Genomic DNA, 18,230 nt, shown 5'->3' on the forward strand with positions numbered 1-18,230 from the left:
GGGTCATGGTCTTATCTTGGCTTACTTGTTTACAGATGCCTCACTACTTTTGGGTATGTTTCATATGGCTATATGAGTACTTTTGTTTTGTCTGGGGTAGGCTAGAGTGCATCAGTACATGTGTATATATATATAAATGGTGGGTCATATATGGGGATAAACCTGGATGGGCCATGTATATGGATACACCTAAAAAAAATGGGAATGGTTGGTGATACCAACTTCCTGTTTGTGGCACATTCGTATATGGGAGGGGGAAAACTTTTCAAGATGGGTGGTGACCATGGTGGCCATTTTGTAGTCGGCCATTTTGGATGTAACTTTATAAATGGCTCACCCAGGTGTATCCATATAAATGGACCAGTCTGCATGTATATTTTTACTGGGATTCTGAACCAGTCATTTCTCGTACTGACCATGGTGTTATGCTATGTGCTCAACTACTAGGGCACACATTTTGGATATGGGGAGAGGCAGGACATAGCCGTATTATGGGCATACTATGTTTTCTGTAGTTTTAATGTTTGTAGTTCTGTGTTTACTAATAAAAATTTTGTGATTATTTATTGTGATCGATCACTGTATTTTACATGTCTCCTTTTCTTAGTTATTTACTTAGCATTTTTTTGACATGCCACAGGTGATCCTTTTGATATTGGTGGTGCCCTCCATTTTTTTGTGCTATATCCTGACTACATTACCTGTTTTTATCCTTCCAGCTATACTGCTGCTCCATGTACCGACCTCTGGCTTTTTCCTAACTATGTTATCTGCTTATCCTCTCAACTATACTGGTGCTCTGTATACTGACATCTGGCTATATCCTATGATTCCTGTTTATCCTCTCAACTATACTGTTGCTCCATGTACTGACCTCCGGCTATTCCTGACTATGTTACCTGCTTATCCTCCCAACTACACTGCTGCTCCATTTACCGACCTCTGGCTATTCCTGATTATGTTACCTGTTTATACTTCCAAATACGCTGCTGATAAATGTACCAACATCTGGCAATTCTCTGATCACGCTACCTGCTTATCCTCCCAATCACACTGCTGCTCCATGTACTGACCTCTGTCTATACCCTGACTACCTTACCTGTTTATCCTCCCAACTATACTGCTGCTCCATGTACAGACCTCTGGCGATTCTCTGATTACGTTACCTACTTATCCTCCCAATCACACTGCTGCTCCATGTACTGACCTCTGGCTATTCCTGATTATGTTACCTGTTTATCCTTCCAACTACACTGCTGCTCCATGTACTGACCTCTGGCGATTCTCTGACTATGCTTCTGCTGGTGCTGCCCCTAGTAGTTGCAATATCACTTTTCCAACTCCGGTCAGTCCTTAGCACCATCAGTTTTTGTTCTGATGTTATTCCCGTTGCTCCTCTGAGTATGAAATGTTTTTCTTTTATTAATATTTGCCATACGTCTCCAGAGATGTGGGGCCTTTTTATTTAATGTTAATTTCTATGGTTTTTAGAAAAAGGGCGTGACTCAAAAAAATTTCTGGAGGCGTGTCTTGAGCTGTGTTGCATAATTTCCCTGTGATTGAGAATTGTCCTCAAAGACCATCTTAAAAACCATAAAGATCAGCACCAAATACAAAGACACATATCTTTGGAAACATGTCAGATTTTAGAAAAAAGAAAGAATGCAATTCTCAGCGGGAATTATACAGAAAAAGAACCTGCTCCCTTTTGACTTGTCCTCTTTAAAGAGAACTTGTCAGCAGGATTGTGCACAGCAACTACAGACAGTGTCAGGTCGGCGCTGTTATACTGATTACAGGGATACCTGTTGAAATCCATCTTGTGGTTGTTTAATCTTTATTTTCAGTTTTCAGTTAATTATATGCTCGTGCTGCAGGGCGGCATGGCGGTGGCATGTGGGCAGGGCTGTGTGAGGCCTTTGGGCGGGGCATGATGTGGTGTTCTGCTTAGTTACTCATACTGATGACTTATGAGAGGTCACTGATCCATCATTGATCTGCTCCCTATTTAACATAATGTTACACCCGGTCCAGTCCCTGTACCTTTGCCGGGTCCCCGTCGGGACTCCCGTTCTGAGCTGGCTCCATGCTGTCCTGACACAGCCTCTGGTTCTCCTTCCTTCTTTGCTTCCTGGCCCGCAACCAGCAGGTTCTCGTGCTGTGTGCTTAGGTCGCACGCGCTCGCTCTCGGTCTCTTAAAGAGACAGTGCGCATTTTCCAAAAAGTGCTTCTGACTAATGGCATGTTAATGATCACTATTTCTAGCCCCTCCACCATAGGGAGGGTGCCAGAGCAACAAGTATCCTCTGTTGCTAACTTCCGCTTTCTGCTAGCATGTGCTTCTGTTTCTGAAGTTCTCTGCCAGTGCTCCGTTTACACTGTTTGTCTCCACAGACTATCTGCTACCCGTTACCTGGCTTTCATGGACAACCTCCGATTTGCCTACTCCGGTTCTGTCTTGTCCCGCCATTCAGTTACCGGTACCTCTGGACAACGTCAGTACCGCTGGAACCAGCTTCTACCCATACCACCGGTACCCACCGGTTAGCTCTACATCACCTGCTAACCCTGCTTGTCCATCTGTCCCGCTGGGTCAGCTACCACAAGTCCGGAGTCTAACTGGAGGTAGCACCTGTGTCCACCAGGCATCCCATTCTGACCCTGTTCAAGGGGTCTTACCACGGGTGCCTGGGGCTCACGTAGTTATGCCCCCTTCGGAGCCCCCAGTCCGTGGTCCCGATGTTCCACGTTAAACTACAATAAAAACGAATGTGAACTTCAACATCTGTACCTCCATTTCTATTCGTTACACACACTGATTTTTATATGTATTGAAGAAAAAAAATCACATTCAGCAGGCAGGTGCCGGCGGCGGAGCTTGTGCTGCAGCATGATCGCATCTATAGTATGCATTAAATTGTTTTATTTAGTCATATATTGATTCTGAAAAAAAAAAATCTTTCTCAATATGGCGCCAGCAGCGCCTGCCCAGTAGCATCTATCGGATCGCTAATAGATGATACTGCGCAGGCGCTGCAGGCATCATATTGAGAATTTTTTTTTCAGAATCGTATTTTTCGGACTATAAGACGCACCGGACTATAAGGCGCACCCAGGTTTTAGAGGTGGAAAATAGGGAAAAAAATATTTGAAGCAAAAAAATGTGGTAAAATATTTAATAACATACTATTATATGTGGTGCTATTATATATAATAGTATGTTATTATGTTGGAAGCTGCGGGACCTGTTGTGGATTCTGTTTGTGGGCTCCCTCTGGTGGTTACTGCTGGTACTGGGTGACTTTGGTGGGTTGCGGCCTTTGGTTTCCACCTGTCCATCAGTGGCTGGGTGTTTCCTATTTTACCTGGCCTTTCTGTCATTTCCCTTGCCGGCTATCAATGTATTCAGATGTGCTCTGTTTGGTTCCTGCCTACCTGCTCCCAGATCTTTCAGGATAAGCTAAGTGCTGATTTTCAGTTGTTTGGTTTTTTTGTCCAGCTTGCTTATTATGTCTCTATGCTAGCTGGTAGCTCTAGTGGACTGAGGTTCTCCCCATGTGCCATGAGTTGGCACATGGGTTCTTGTAATCTCAGGATGGTTTTTTTGATTAGGGTTTTTTGCTGACTGCTCAGTCCCCTTTTGTATCGTTCTGCTTTCTAGTTTACAGCGGGCCTCAATTTGCTAAAACTATATATATCATCTCTATGTGTGTGCCTTCCTCTCATTTCACCGTCAATACATGTGGGGGGCAACTATATCTTTTGGGGTTCATTCCGCTGGAGGCAAGTGAGGTCTTTATTTTCTCTGCAGTGCTAGTTAGCTCTTAGGCTGGTGCGTGGCGTCTAGAACCAACGTAGGCACGCTCCCTGGCTATCTCTAGTTGCGTTTGTCAGGCGTAGGGCAGCAGTCAGCCCAGGTTCCATCACCCTAGAGCTCGTCCGTAATATATTTGTACTTTGCTTGTCCTGTGCTATCCCTAGTCATTGGGATTCATGACAGTATAGCCGGCCCACAAAGTGTTAATTGTTTGGGCTGAAGCAGGAGAAAGAGAAGTGTTTAAGGGTTATTTTTTTTTTTTTTTTTCTTCCCTTCAGAGTTTTGCTGCCTAGCCCTTAATTGCTGTCTAGCTGCTTCTTACCTCCTCTTAACCCTTGAATGGCTCTGATCTTAGCTGTTTAACATGGATGTCCAGAGTTTGGCTTCCAGCCTGAGTAATCTCGCGGCAAAAGTTCAAAACATACAGGATTTTGTTGTTCACACTCCCATGTCTGAACCTAGAATTCCTATTCCAGAGTTCTTTTCTGGAGATAGATCTACCTTCCTGAATTTCAGGAACAATTGTAAATTGTTTCTTTCTTTAAAATCTCGCTCCTCTGGAGACCCTGCTCAACAGGTCAAGATTGTAATATCTTTCCTGCGGGGCGACCCTCAGAATTGGGCATTTGCATTGGCACCAGGGGATCCTGCATTGCTCAGTGTGGATGCGTTTTTTCTGGCATTGGGATTGCTCTATGAGGAACCTAACCTGGAGATTCAGGCTGAAAAGGCTTTATTAGCCCTCTCTCAGGGGCATGATGAAGCGGAGATATATTGTCAGAAGTTTCGGAAATGGTCGGTGCTTACTCAGTGGAATGAGTGCGCCCTGGCTGCAAACTTCAGAAATGGTCTTTCTGAGGCCATTAAGGATGTTATGGTGGGGTTCCCTACGCCTACAGGTCTGAATGAGTCTATGGCTATGGCCATTCAGATTGATCGGCGTTTACGGGAGCGCAAACCCGTGCACCAGTTGGCGGTGTCTTCTGAACAGACACCTGAGACTATGCAATGTGATAGAATTCAGTCCAGAAGTGAACGGCAAAATTATAGGCGGAAAAATGGATTGTGTTTCTATTGTGGTGATTCAGCTCATGTTATATCAGCATGCTCTAAACGCACAAAAAGGGTTGATAAATCTTTTGCCATTGGTACTCTGCAGCCTAAGTTCATTTTGTCTGTGACTCTGATTTTTTTCACTGTCTTCCATTTCCGTCGATGCCTATGTGGATTCGGGCGCTGCCCTGAGTCTTATGGATTGGTCATTTGCTAAACGCTGCGGTTTTAGTCTGGAACCTCTGGAAGTTCCTATTCCTCTGAAGGGAATTGACTCTACACCATTGGCTATGAATAAACCGCAGTATTGGACACAAGTGACCATGCGCATGACTCCCGTTCATCAGGAGGTGATTCGCTTCCTTGTACTTTATAATTTACATGATGTACTAGTGCTTGGTCTGCCATGGTTACAAACTCATAATCCTGTCCTGGACTGGAAAACAATGTCTGTGTTAAGCTGGGGATGTCAGGGGGTTCATGATGATGCACCTCCGATTTCAATCGCTTCATCTACTCCTTCTGAGATCCCTGCGTTTTTGTCTGACTATAGGGATGTTTTTGAGGAGCCTAAGCTCAATTCGCTCCCTCCGCATAGAGATTGTGACTGTGCTATAGAATTGATTCCTGGCAGTAAGTTCCCTAAGGGTCGTTTGTTTAATCTGTCACTGCCAGAGCATACTGCTATGCGGAATTATATTAAGGAGTCCTTGGAAAAGGGACATATTCGTCCATCTTCGTCCCCTCTGGGAGCAGGTTTTTTTTTTGTGGCAAAAAAAGATGGTTCCCTGAGGCCTTGTATAGATTATCGCCTTCTGAATAAGATTACAGTCAAGTATCAGTATCCATTGCCATTATTGACTGATTTGTTTGCTCGCATTAAGGGGGCTAGGTGGTTCACTAAGATAGATCTTCGCGGTGCGTATAATCTGGTGCGGATAAAACAGGGTGATGAGTGGAAAACCGCATTTAATACGCCTGAGGGCCATTTTGAGTATTTGGTAATGCCTTTTGGACTCTCCAATGCTCCGTCAGTCTTTCAGTCCTTTATGCACAATATTTTCTGTGAATATCTGGATAAGTTTATGATTGTGTATTTGGATGATATTTTGGTGTTTTCTGATGACTGGGAGTCTCATGTTCTACAGGTCAGGAAGGTGTTTCAGGTTCTGCGGGCCAATTCTCTGTTTGTGAAGGGCTCAAAGTGTCTCTTCGGAGTCCAGAAGATTTCTTTTTTGGGGTACATTTTTTCTCCTTCTACTATTGAGATGGATCCCGTCAAGGTTCAGGCGATTTGTGACTGGACACAACCTACATCTGTTAAGAGCCTTCAGAAGTTCTTGGGGTTTGCTAATTTTTATCGTCGGTTCATTGCTAATTTTTCCAGTATTGTTAAACCTTTGACTGATTTGACTAAAAAGGGTGCTGATGTTGCTGATTGGTCTCCTGCGGCCGTGGAGGCCTTTCAGGAACTTAAGCGCCGGTTTTCTTCTGCTCCTGTGTTGTGTCAACCAGATGTTTCACTTCCTTTTCAGGTTGAGGTTGATGCTTCCGAGATTGGAGCGGGGGCGGTTTTGTCACAGAGAAGTTCTAATGGCTCGGTGATGAAGCCATGTGCATTCTTCTCTAGAAAATTCTCGCCCGCCGAGCGCAATTATGATGTGGGTAATCGGGAGCTTTTGGCCATGAAGTGGGCATTTGAGGAGTGGCGTCATTGGCTTGAGGGTGCTAAACATCGTGTGGTGGTCTTGACTGATCACAAGAATCTCATTTACCTTGAGTCTGCCAGGCGTTTGAATCCTAGACAGGCTCGTTGGTCGTTGTTTTTTTTCTCATTTCAATTTCGTGGTTTCATACCTGCCAGGTTCAAAGAATGTGAAGGCAGATGCTCTTTCCAGGAGTTTTGTGCCTAACTCTCCTGGAGACTCTGGGCCTACTGGTATCCTTAGGGATGGGGTAATATTGTCCGCCGTATCCCCAGACTTGCGACGTGCATTGCAGGAGTTTCAGGTGGATAAACCGGATCGTTGTCCACCAGAAAGACTGTTTGTTCCGGATGATTGGACCAGTAGAGTCATCTCCGAGGTCCATTCTTCTGTGTTGGCTGGTCATCCTGGAATATTTGGTACTAGAGACTTGGTGGCCAGGTCTTTTTGGTGGCCTTCCTTGTCTAGGGATGTGCGTACCTTTGTGCAGTCTTGTGAAGTGTGTGCTCGAGCTAAGCCTTGCTGTTCTCGGGCCAGTGGGTTGTTGTTATCCTTGCCCATCCCGAAGAGGCCTTGGATGCACATTTCCATGGATTTTATTTCTGATCTCCCGCTTTCACAGAAAATGTCCGTTATCTGGGTTGTGTGTGACCGCTTTTCTAAGATGGTTCATTTGGTGCCCTTGCCTAAGTTGCCTTCCTCCTCTGAGTTGGTCCCTTTATTTTTTCAGAACGTGGTTCGTTTGCATGGGATTCCGGAGAATATCGTTTCTGACAGGGGATCCCAGTTTGTGTCTAGATTTTGGCGGACGTTTTGTGCCAAGATGGGCATTGATTTGTCTTTCTCGTCTGCATTCCATCCTCAGACGAATGGCCAGACGGAGCGAACTAATCAGACCTTGGAAACTTATTTGAGGTGTTTTGTTTCTGCTGATCAAGATGACTGGGTTGCTTTTTTGCCACTGGCCGAATTTGCTCTTAATAATCGGGCTAGTTCGGCCACGTTGGTCTCTCCTTTTTTTTGTAATTCGGGGTTTCATCCTCGTTTTTCCTCTGGTCAGGTGGAGCCTTCGGATTGTCCTGGAGTGGACGTGGTGGTGGACAGGCTACATCAGATTTGGAATCAGGTGGTGGACAATTTGAAGTTATCTCAGGAGAAGACTCAGCGGTTTGCTAATCGCCGTCGCCGCGTGGGTCCCCGACTTCTTGTTGGGGATTTGGTGTGGTTGTCTTCTCGTTTTGTCCCTATGAAGGTCTCTTCTCCTAAGTTCAAGCCTCGGTTCATCGGTCCTTATAGGATCTCGGAGATTCTTAACCCTGTATCTTTTCGTTTGGATCTCCCAGCATCGTTTGCTATTCATAATGTGTTCCATCGGTCGTTGTTGCGGAGGTATGAGGTGCCCGTTGTTCCTTCGGTTGAGCCTCCTGCTCCGGTGCTGGTGGAGGGAGAATTGGAGTATGTTGTTGAGAAGATCTTGGATTCTCGTGTTTCCAGACGCAAACTCCAGTATTTGGTTAAGTGGAAGGGTTATGGTCAGGAGGATAATTCCTGGGTGGTCGCCTCCGATGTTCATGCGACTGATTTGGTCCGCGCCTTCCATAGAGCTCACCCTGATCGCCCTGGGGGTTCTCGTGAGGGTTCGGTGACCCCTCCTCAAGGGGGGGGTACTGTTGTGGATTCTGTTTGTGGGCTCCCTCTGGTGGTTACTGCTGGTACTGGGTGACTTTGGTGGGTTGCGGCCTTTGGTTCCAACCTGTCCATCAGTGGCTGGGTGTTTCCTATTTTACCTGGCCTTTCTGTCATTTCCCTTGCCGGCTATCAATGTATTCAGATGTGCTCTGTTTGGTTCCTGCCTACCTGCTCCCAGATCTTTCAGGATAAGCTAAGTGCTGATTTTCAGTTGTTTGGTTTTTTGTCCAGCTTGCTTATTATGTCTCTATGCTAGCTGGTAGCTCTAGTGGACTGAGGTTCTCCCCATGTGCCATGAGTTGGCACATGGGTTCTTGTAATCTCAGGATGGTTTTTTTGATTAGGGTTTTTTGCTGACCGCTCAGTCCCCTTTTGTATCGTTCTGCTTTCTAGTTTACAGCGGGCCTCAATTTGCTAAAACTATATATATCATCTCTATGTGTGTGCCTTCCTCTCATTTCACCGTCAATACATGTGGGGGGCAACTATATCTTTTGGGGTTCATTCCGCTGGAGGCAAGTGAGGTCTTTATTTTCTCTGCAGTGCTAGTTAGCTCTTAGGCTGGTGCGTGGCGTCTAGAACCAACGTAGGCACGCTCCCTGGCTATCTCTAGTTGCGTTTGTCAGGCGTAGGGCAGTGGTCAGCCCAGGTTCCATCACCCTAGAGCTCGTCCGTAATATATTTGTACTTTGCTTGTCCTGTGCTATCCCTAGCCATTGGGATTCATGACAGGGACCAGTGTGGTGTCTGTGAAGTACTATATGAAGATGCTGGAGGTTGAGTATAAGAATGGGGGCACAGGGCTTATATTGAAAGCACCACTCCAGCACTTCAAAATAACACTGGAGTGCTGCTTTAAAATCCCATGGGAGAACTATAACTACCAGCATGTCCTGCAGATCCTATGACATGCTGGGAGTTATAGTTCACTAAAGGAGTGGCAGAGTGCTTTATTGTGTTTTGGAAAAACTAACCTCTTAATTGTGGCAGCCAGCCAGTGTGGTGAGGTAAAAGCATCCCATGACTGCACACACAGAGCCCTCCCTCTTGTTGCCTTTCCACAGCACAGATAATGGAAGCCAGCAGATTATAGTGTTGGAGTCTGAAGGACCTGTGATGATGTCAAGAAGAGGGAGGGCTCTGTGCTGCCATGTGATGCTCCAGCCCGCTCACTTCTGACATCATCACAGGTCCTCCTTGTGCACACTGCACAGCATTCAGCTCCAGCCCAGGAAGGTACGCAGCGATCTCCTGTCCCCCGGACCCTGCTGCTGCTGCCTCCTCCTCCCCCGGACACACGGATCTCCCCAGCTGCTGCAGGAATCAGCGCTGAGGAAACCATGTGTGTCCCTGCTTAAGTGCAGTATTCATTTGCTGCTCCCGCCTCACCGCTCAGCTGATAGGTGGGCGGGGAGTAGCTAATGAATATTCACTGCACTTAATCATCTGGACCACATGGTTTCCCCAGCCCTGATTCCTGGCAGTGGGGACATTTTTCTGCCTCCTGAAGTGGGATAACAGTGCGATCCCACTCGCTGCTGCCCCCCTCCCCACATGCTACATCCCTACCATAAGACGCACCCACACTTTCCTCCCAAATTTGGAGGAAAAAAAGTGTGTCTTATGGTCAGAAAAATACGGTATATAACTACATAAAACTATTTAATGTACATTATACAAGCCCCGCCCCAAAGCACAAGAATCTCACTAGCTAAAAACTGAAAATACAATTACACAACAACCACAAGATAGATTTTATCACCAGGTATCACTGTAATCAGTATAATGGCACCAATCTGACAGTGTCTGTAGGTTTCTGTGCACAATCTTGCTGACAGTTCCTCTTAAAAAAGGTCTTTTTTACTGCATGCTAAATGTTTTAAATACAAACCTCCTAAAAAAAAAATTGACAGATTTTAATTTTTTCACCATTTTAACCCACTTTTCAAGATAATTATGTTTGAATTAATATGCAAAATAGGTGCTCAGTGTACAGTGAGCGGTCCGGAGCACCACCCCTCTTTCAGTCTGGCCCTTCAGCTTCTCCTCGAACTTCAGTGACAGCACTGGCTTCACTTGGGAGACATGATGACCTGTACTCGTTATTTAAAAGTGTTTTCTCTGAGTACTTCTTTTTTCTTCTAGAGGCTTGCTCATACAAATAATAAGCATCCTGATACTCTCCTCCACAGATCCAGTGCTGTTTTTCACTCCATTTTTATTTACTGACTGTAGCTGTGCTGTAATGACTTTAGTGCACGTGAACACTGCAGCCAATCACTGAGTTTGGCATCTTGATTAGCTGCTGTAGTCATGTGCCTGGCAGTCTTGTCATTAGAACTGGAGCGAATAAATACTAAAGACTGGAGCGTGTTGGAAAGGCATAGATGAACCTGTGGAGGGTGACTATCATTGTGTTTACTAATTTCCACATATTCAAGTATTTAAAAGAAATAGAAAAGTATTAAAAGACAACTCCTTTAAGTGTTAATGATTGAGTGGAATCGTATTATATTGTCACATTTTATATCCTTTTTCTTGTTTTCTGCATGTACACATGTAGCATTTTGTACCAATGTGATTGTTCACTTCTCTGTTTATTTTTCACTTACAAAATATACTAAAGAATATATGAAAAATACCAGTGTGGATATGATATACAGAGGAGAAAAAGTCTGTAAGAAGATCAGCTCACTAACACCAGGAGAACTAAAGTAAGGTAGAGTCCAAGAAGAAACAATACAAAGAGAAAGCAAGATTCAATAGCAGAGATAAAAGACACCAGCAACTTCTCAAACTAGAGAGAAGATTAAACTAAATAGCAAAGCCACTAAAGACTCAAAGTCTCCAAAAATTCGATTTAAACAGCAGAAAAAAAGAGCAGCAAGACTTACCTGCACAGATCTTGGAACAAATGCACTACAGGGTGCAGCCAGCCCATAAAGCAAGATGTTAGCAACACAGGTGCACAATACCAGATCAACAGCCACTCTCCACATACCCACTCCTGGAGGGGGTGACTGCCCAGTATACAAATGCACAATAAAGGCCCACATAGGGCGTTGTTCACGCAAGGGTACGGCATAGTGTCTGGTTCACAGCCTATTAGTCACGCCCCTACTTTTCGATTAGGTGGGCAGGCCAGCTCACCTATCAATGCATCCCAGTGCGAACACCCCTCATGCGAGACCGAACGTGTTTGGGCTTGGCTGTACCCTGAAAAATATAGTGCAAAAATATACAAAAATAGTGAGGTATTGGTTGATATTTTGGCCAAAGTACGCAAGCTCATAACCCACGCATTACCCTTGTGTGAACAACGCCTTATGCAATTGTATACTGGGCAGTCACCCCCTCCAGGAATGGGTAGTTGGAGAGTGGCGGTTGATCTGGTATTTTGCACCTGTGTTGCTAACATCTTGCTTTATGGGCTGGCTTCACCCTGTAGTGCATTTGTTCCAAGATCTAGGCAGGTAAGTGCTTCTGCTGTTTATAGAGAAGCTTAGTGAGAAAAAATGGAAGAGAAGGAGAAAGAGATTAATATGATAGACAATAAGGAGGAGGAGAAAAGAAAATTAGAAATAGGAAAGTCAAGAAGAAGAAGGAGAATTAGGGATTGCAAGGTAAAGGAAAAGAAAGATGGATGGAAGAGAAGAAGGACAGGTAAGGAAGAATGAAAACAATGAGATGAATAAGAAGTACTGTAGAAGAAAGAAAGCAGAAAAGTAGAAGGAGGTAATGGAAGTAAAAAAAAAGTAAAGATCAGAGAGAAAAGAAGAATAATGAGGAGAAGAAGGAGTATTAAAAAGATGAAAGACAAAATGGAAAAATAAAAGAAATTAAGGAAAGAATAAGAGAAAATGAAAAATAGAACAAGGGGAGAAAAGGGAAGATAAAATGGAAAAGGATAAAGGAAAGAAGGAGGACAACAAGCAGGAATATAAGGAGAGATGAAAATGTAAAAATAGAAGAAGACAAAGAAGAATAAATGGAAATAAGGAAAGAGAAGAACAATTGGGAGAAGAATGAAAAATCAGAAAAAAAATGAAGAAGAAAATTAGAAAAGAAGGTGGAGAAAGGAAAGAAAGAAAACACAGAAGAAGATAAGCCAACAAGCTAAAAGTCAAAAATATTAAGCGGAGAAGGGCAATGAGAAGAATAAGCAGGGAATGAAAAGGATGAGAAAACATAGGCAGAAGTAAAAGAGAAAAAATGGACAAGAAAAAAAGAGGTAAAGTAAACAAGCAATTGAGAAAGTGAACATAAAGGAGGGCAAGAAAAAAATAAAAAAGGAAAAATATGTAAAGAATGAAAATAAAATAATGATGAGTAGGAGGAAACAAAGTAGATGAAAAGTAAGAAAAACAAAAAGGAGAAGAACAGAAAGATAAGAGGAAAACCAGGAAAAGGAGGTGAATTACACACAAAGAAGAATAAAGAAAAGAGAGAGAATATGAAGTAGAAAATAAAGAAGATTAGTGGGTTGGAATTGAAAGGAAGAAAGTGAAGGAGTGCAATGTTCTGCCAATAACTGCTATTTTTATGCCGGCAAAAAACATCTGATCAAAATGATTGTCAGGTGATCGCAGATATGTGTATTACATGGGCCAGTAATTGGGAATGAGCATCAGTAAGATTATCCCATGGTCTCCAAGAGTCATTAGTCTCACATATGCCTCCTGTTTTATCAGAGGCTCAGGCGCTATCCTCTACCTCTCCCATACTTTACACTTAAGCTTTGATTGTTTCTATAAAATACAAGAAAACGGCACAAGGAGGGATTATTTGAATTACAGTAAGGACAGAAGACTAAGTAGAAATTTGAGCTGTAATACTCACCAGCAGCTTCGGGATGAGTGGAGATATAAAGCCCTCTCTTCCTGTATGTATATATATGTATATTTACTTTTCTACTTGTGCAATGTTGAAATTCTTCAAATTATATAGCAGCAACCTTTGTCCTATTTCATTGATTCCACTGATTAAACAGTGATGCAAGATACTCGGGTTAAGCTGCATGCCACCTCAGCCCAAAAGTGGTGTGGAAAAATTACAAAATCCTTAAACAGTATCTTCTGCTTTAAGTGACAATCCAGAATAAGCCGTTATGTGTGAATAATGAATATCACTACCACTGGTGATTAAATCACTTCTGTCCTGCACTTTCAATCAGTTTCCCAGGCGCTATCCCAAATTTTCATCTGTCGTTGAGTTAGTAGGAGCAGACTAGGAGCTAAAATGTCTCTCATGTATTGTAGACCCAGACATGAGGGATTCCTGCTATTATGCCACTATGTAGCACATGCTCAAAAGCAGCAGCAGCATGGAGGATATTATACAGCAATACTGAGCTGTGCAGCTGACAATCCAGCTCAAGATAAGATAACACACTTACTAGAAAGCAGTGGCAAAAATATGGAGGTCATTTTATAGCAAAACTGAGAAGGACAGCTATGAATCTATCTTTGCGGCCATTAAGAAACAGCAACATGGAGGACATTATATAGCAGTACCTAGCCATGTAGCTGTGAATCCAGTCTTGTGAGAGATCATACACTTAGGAAAATGGGAGCATTATGAATGCTCATAATTGGAAAAAAAAGTTTATTCCTCTGATAACATATGTTACAGAGTTTCTTGACCCACTAGAGTTGAGGGTGTGGACAGCACCAGGAATAGCAGGGCTCAGTTACTAGTATAAGCTTGATTCAGGATAGCACTTGGGTGCAGCTGAGAAAATAATCAGACTCCTGGCTGGTGCAGAGACAAGTGGGAAGTGACACTTGACTCCTGTAAAATTCATAGAAGCAGAGTGCACAACTATCCGAATACTGAGCCGGCCTAAGTATACTCCCTGATTCAATGTAATCCATATAATAACAAGTGCCCCATGATGATCTCCCATGGAGAGCTGTCACATCGGTAGATGTGACCACTCTCCAAGGGCTCCAGTGATACAATGACGGAAGGTATCCTTCCACACTGTATCACTCCGCTTTTAAAGGTCGCTTTTACCGGCAACGCTGACTGGGAAAATTCTCACGCAGTGTTGCCATAAAGTGAGAGCCTGAACTCTCAGTGATAACACTGCAGGAGCCATTGTCTCCTGTCAGTGTGTCACTGGAGGCCCCATAGAGCAGTCACATCTCCTGATGTGACAGCTCTATAGGGAAGATCGCCGTGGGACATACGTTATTATATGGACTGCGTCGGACCAGGGAATATTTGTATTGGTTTATTATTTTTTTATTTTTTCCAGGAGATCGAGGGCGTCACAGGAATGAGCATAAGGCCGCAATCACAATAGAGAGGAATATGGACGAGTGCTATGCGAGAAAAATCGCATAGCAGTCGGCCCAATGTTAATCTGTGTGGTAGCTCCCATCATCAGTTTTTTTCTCGGCCGTATTATACGTGCGAGTGAAATCGCAGCATGCTGCGATTTGCACCATATATCGGCTGAGACTCGCCAATGAAAGTCTATGGGTGCGAGGAAAACTCGCACACCACACGGACCATCAGTGTGACTTGCGAGAAATACGCACCAGTGTCCTTTCGAAAAGCCAGCAATTCAGTGCGGTGTACAGTAAAATCACACTGACAGATTAGAATACCATAAATAAAATAAATGTATACACTTAGTATAGGTATACAGTATATATACTGCTCAAAAAAATAAAGGGAACACTTAAACAACATACTATAACTCCAAGTAAATCAAATTTCTGTGAAATCAAATTGTCCACTTAGGAAGCAACACTGTTTGACAATCAATTTCACATGCTGTTGTGCAAATGGAATTGACAACAGATGGAAATTATTGGCAATTATCAAGACACACTCAATAAAGGAGTGGTTCTGCAGGTGGGGACCACAGACCACATCTCAGTAGCAATGTTTTCCCGCTGATGTTTTGGTCACTTTTGAATATTGGTTGTGCTTTCACACTCGTGGTAGCATGAGACGGACTCTACAACTCACACAAGTGGCTCAGGTAGTGCAGCTCATCCAGGATGGCACATCAATGCGAGATGTGGCAAGAAGGTTTTCTGTTTCTGTCAGCGTAGTGTCCAGAGGCTGGAGGCGCTACCAGGAGACTGGCCAGTAGACCAGGAGACGTGGAGGGGGCTGTAGGAGAGCAGCAACCCAGCAGCAGGACTGCTACCTCAGCCTTTGTGCAAGGAGGAACAAGAGGAGCACTGCCAGAGCCCTGTAAAATGACCTCCAGCAGGCCACAAATGTGCATGCGTCTGCACAAACGGTTAGAAACCGACTCCATGAGGATGGTCTGAGTGCCCGACTTCCACTGATGTGGGTTGTGTTCACAGCCCAAAACTATGCAGGACGCTTGCCATTTGCCACAGAACACCAGGTTTGGCAAATTCACCACTGGCACCCTGTGCTCTTCACAGATGAAAGCAGGTTAACACTGAGCACATGTGACAGACGTGACTGAGTCTGGAGACGCCGTGGCCTGCAACATCCTTCAGCATGACCGATTTGGCAGTGGGTCAGTAATGGTGTGGGGTGGTATTTCTTTGGAGGGCCGTACAGCCTTCCATGTGCTCGCCAGAGGTAGCCTAACTGCCATTAGTCCCAGAGATAAGATCCTCAGACCCCTTGTGAGACCATATGCTGTTACGGTTGGCCCTGGGTTCCTCCTAATGCAAGACAATGCCCGACCTCATGTGGCTGGAGTATGTCAGCACAGACTGTCTAGGAGTTGGCAGATGCTTTAGTCCAGGTCTGGGAGGAGATCCCTCAGGAGACCATCCACCGCCTCGTCAGGAGCATGCCCAGGCATTGTAGGAGGCCATACAGGCACATGGAGGCAACACACACACAACTGAACATCATTTCCTTGTCTTGACGCATTTCCACTGAAGTTGGATAAGCCTGTAAGCCAGATCTCCGTGGGATATTAGTTGTGATTTATGTTGATCATTTTTAGGTTTTATTGTTCTCAACACATTCCATTATGTAATGAATAAAGATTTACAACTGGAATATTTAATTTGGTGATATCTAGGATGTGGTATTTAAGCGTCTCTTTTATTTTTTTTTGCAGTGTATATATGTAGATCAGCAGTATCATCATCTGTTGATTTTCATTACTCCAAGACTTCTCCTTCTTGGATATATATCCTGAAGTCTCTCTATGTAACTGCATACAACTGTGGCACCACAGGATCCTGGTGGAAAGTAGCATTGCTTTCCTCATGGGAGAGTGATGTTACGCTTGAAGGCAAGAAGGGATAACTGCAACCAGGGTACTACAAACATGAAACACATTAACACTCCAGGCCACCAGGGGGAGCTTTTGATCCTACTTGCTAGGTGACTCCCCATATAAATATAACTGGTAGTCTGTAGGAAGTGTTAGTGAGTTCCAGGCAGGACCAGTCAGGAGACGGACTGGATCAGTCTGAAGTAGCAGAAGGTTTTACGGAGCAGTGTAGTGGCAGTGCAGCTCCTGGAAAGAGACATTCAGAAAGCCGAAAATATTGCAGAGAGTGTGCAGGAAAGCAAAGCACAGAAGAGGATATCAGGGGGAGACCAGCCCCGAGCAGGCTTCCTCCTTCTGAGGCGCAGAGACCGGTAGCTGGAACATCGAGGATCGTAAGGCCCTCTACGACTTACATCAGAGACCGGCAGGAAAGCTGAACTCTACGTTACCTGTCCGACCTAACACCCAGGAGGCACTGTGGCACCCTCCGAGGCCGGGGCTTGTTAGAGTCCCTATAAACAGCCTCAAGCCACCAGTCATACGGGTTATGTCCTATCCTACCCGGGGGACAGAGAGAGAGACAACATCTGTGAGGACCTTATGTGGAGCTTTAAGCCGTAAGGGACTACAACACCATGGCGCTACAGGAAGGCTTTTGATTTCCACCTGGGTAAGGGGACTCCTAACTTGCCTTCAAGCCGGCCGGACCCTGCCTGCCCTGTGATCTGATGCTCTGGACTGTGGATGCTGAAGTCTTCAGTAAACCAAGGTAAAGAGACTGCAACCTTGGGTCCTCGTTCTTTACTGCACTCCTCACCATCTTCCATATACACACCGGGAGCCCTGCGGATACACTTCACCTGTGGGAAGTTATACCATCTAGCTGCCATAACATCACCCCAGAGGACCCCTTAACCCCTTTCTGACATCGGACGTACTATCCCGTCGAGGTGGGGTGGGCCCGTATGACCACCGACGGGATAGTACGTCCAGCGCGATCGGCGGCGCTCACGGGGGGAGCGCGGCCGATCGCGGCCGGGTGTCAGCTGCCTATCGCAGCTGACATCCGGCACTATGTGCCAGGAGCGGTCACGGACCCCTCCCAGCACATTAACCCCCGGCACACCGCGATCAAACATGATCGCGATGTGCCGGCGGTGCAGGGAAGCATCGCGCAGGGAGGGGACTCCCTGCGGGCTTCCCTGAGCCCCCCGCAGCAACGCGATGTGATTGCGTTGCTGCGAGGGTCTTACCTCCCTCCCTGCCTGCTCCAGACCCGGATCCAAGATGGCCACGGATCCGGGTCCTGCAGGGAGGGAGGTGGCTTCACAGAAGCCTGCTCAGAGCAGGCACTGTGAAGCAGCCTGCACTTCTCTCAGATCGGTGATCTGTCAGAGTGTTATGCAAACTGGCAGATCACCGATCTGTATTGTCCCCCCCTGGGGCAAAGTAAAAAAGTAAAAAAAATTTTTCCAAATGTGTAAAAAAAAAAAAAAAAAATATTCCAAAATAATGAAAAAAAAATAAAAATATTATTCCCATAAATACATTTCTTTATCTAAATAATTTAAAAAAACAATAAAAGTACACATATTTAGTATCGCCGCGTCCGTAACGACCCGACCTATAAAACTGGCCCACTAGTTAACCCCTTCAGTAAACACCGTAAGAAAAAAAAAAAAACGAGGCAAAAAACAACGCTTTATTATCATACCGCCGAACAAAAAGTGGAATAACA

General features: G+C 44.8%; 1 protein-coding gene across 3 annotated transcripts in view; it reads right to left on the reverse strand.

Annotated features, from left to right (window-relative positions):
* The window catches only part of LOC143781753 (alpha-1-antitrypsin-like), a 59,755-nt gene extending 46,580 nt beyond the window's left edge, over positions 1 to 13,175 (reverse strand). Inside the window, exon 1 of one of the 3 annotated variants that reach the window (XM_077268549.1) lies at positions 13,105 to 13,175. The gene's annotated coding sequence lies outside the window, so the exon portion shown is untranslated. Of the gene's footprint in view, positions 1 to 11,159; positions 11,294 to 11,415; positions 11,477 to 13,104 lie in introns of those variants that run through there. The other 2 variants (XM_077268564.1, XM_077268556.1) reach the window with 2 other exon arrangements.
* Positions 13,176 to 18,230: the final 5,055 nt, after the last annotated feature.

The sequence above is a fragment of the Ranitomeya variabilis genome, chromosome 1 (assembly GCF_051348905.1).
Source record: "Ranitomeya variabilis isolate aRanVar5 chromosome 1, aRanVar5.hap1, whole genome shotgun sequence".
NCBI lineage: Eukaryota > Metazoa > Chordata > Amphibia > Anura > Dendrobatidae > Ranitomeya > Ranitomeya variabilis.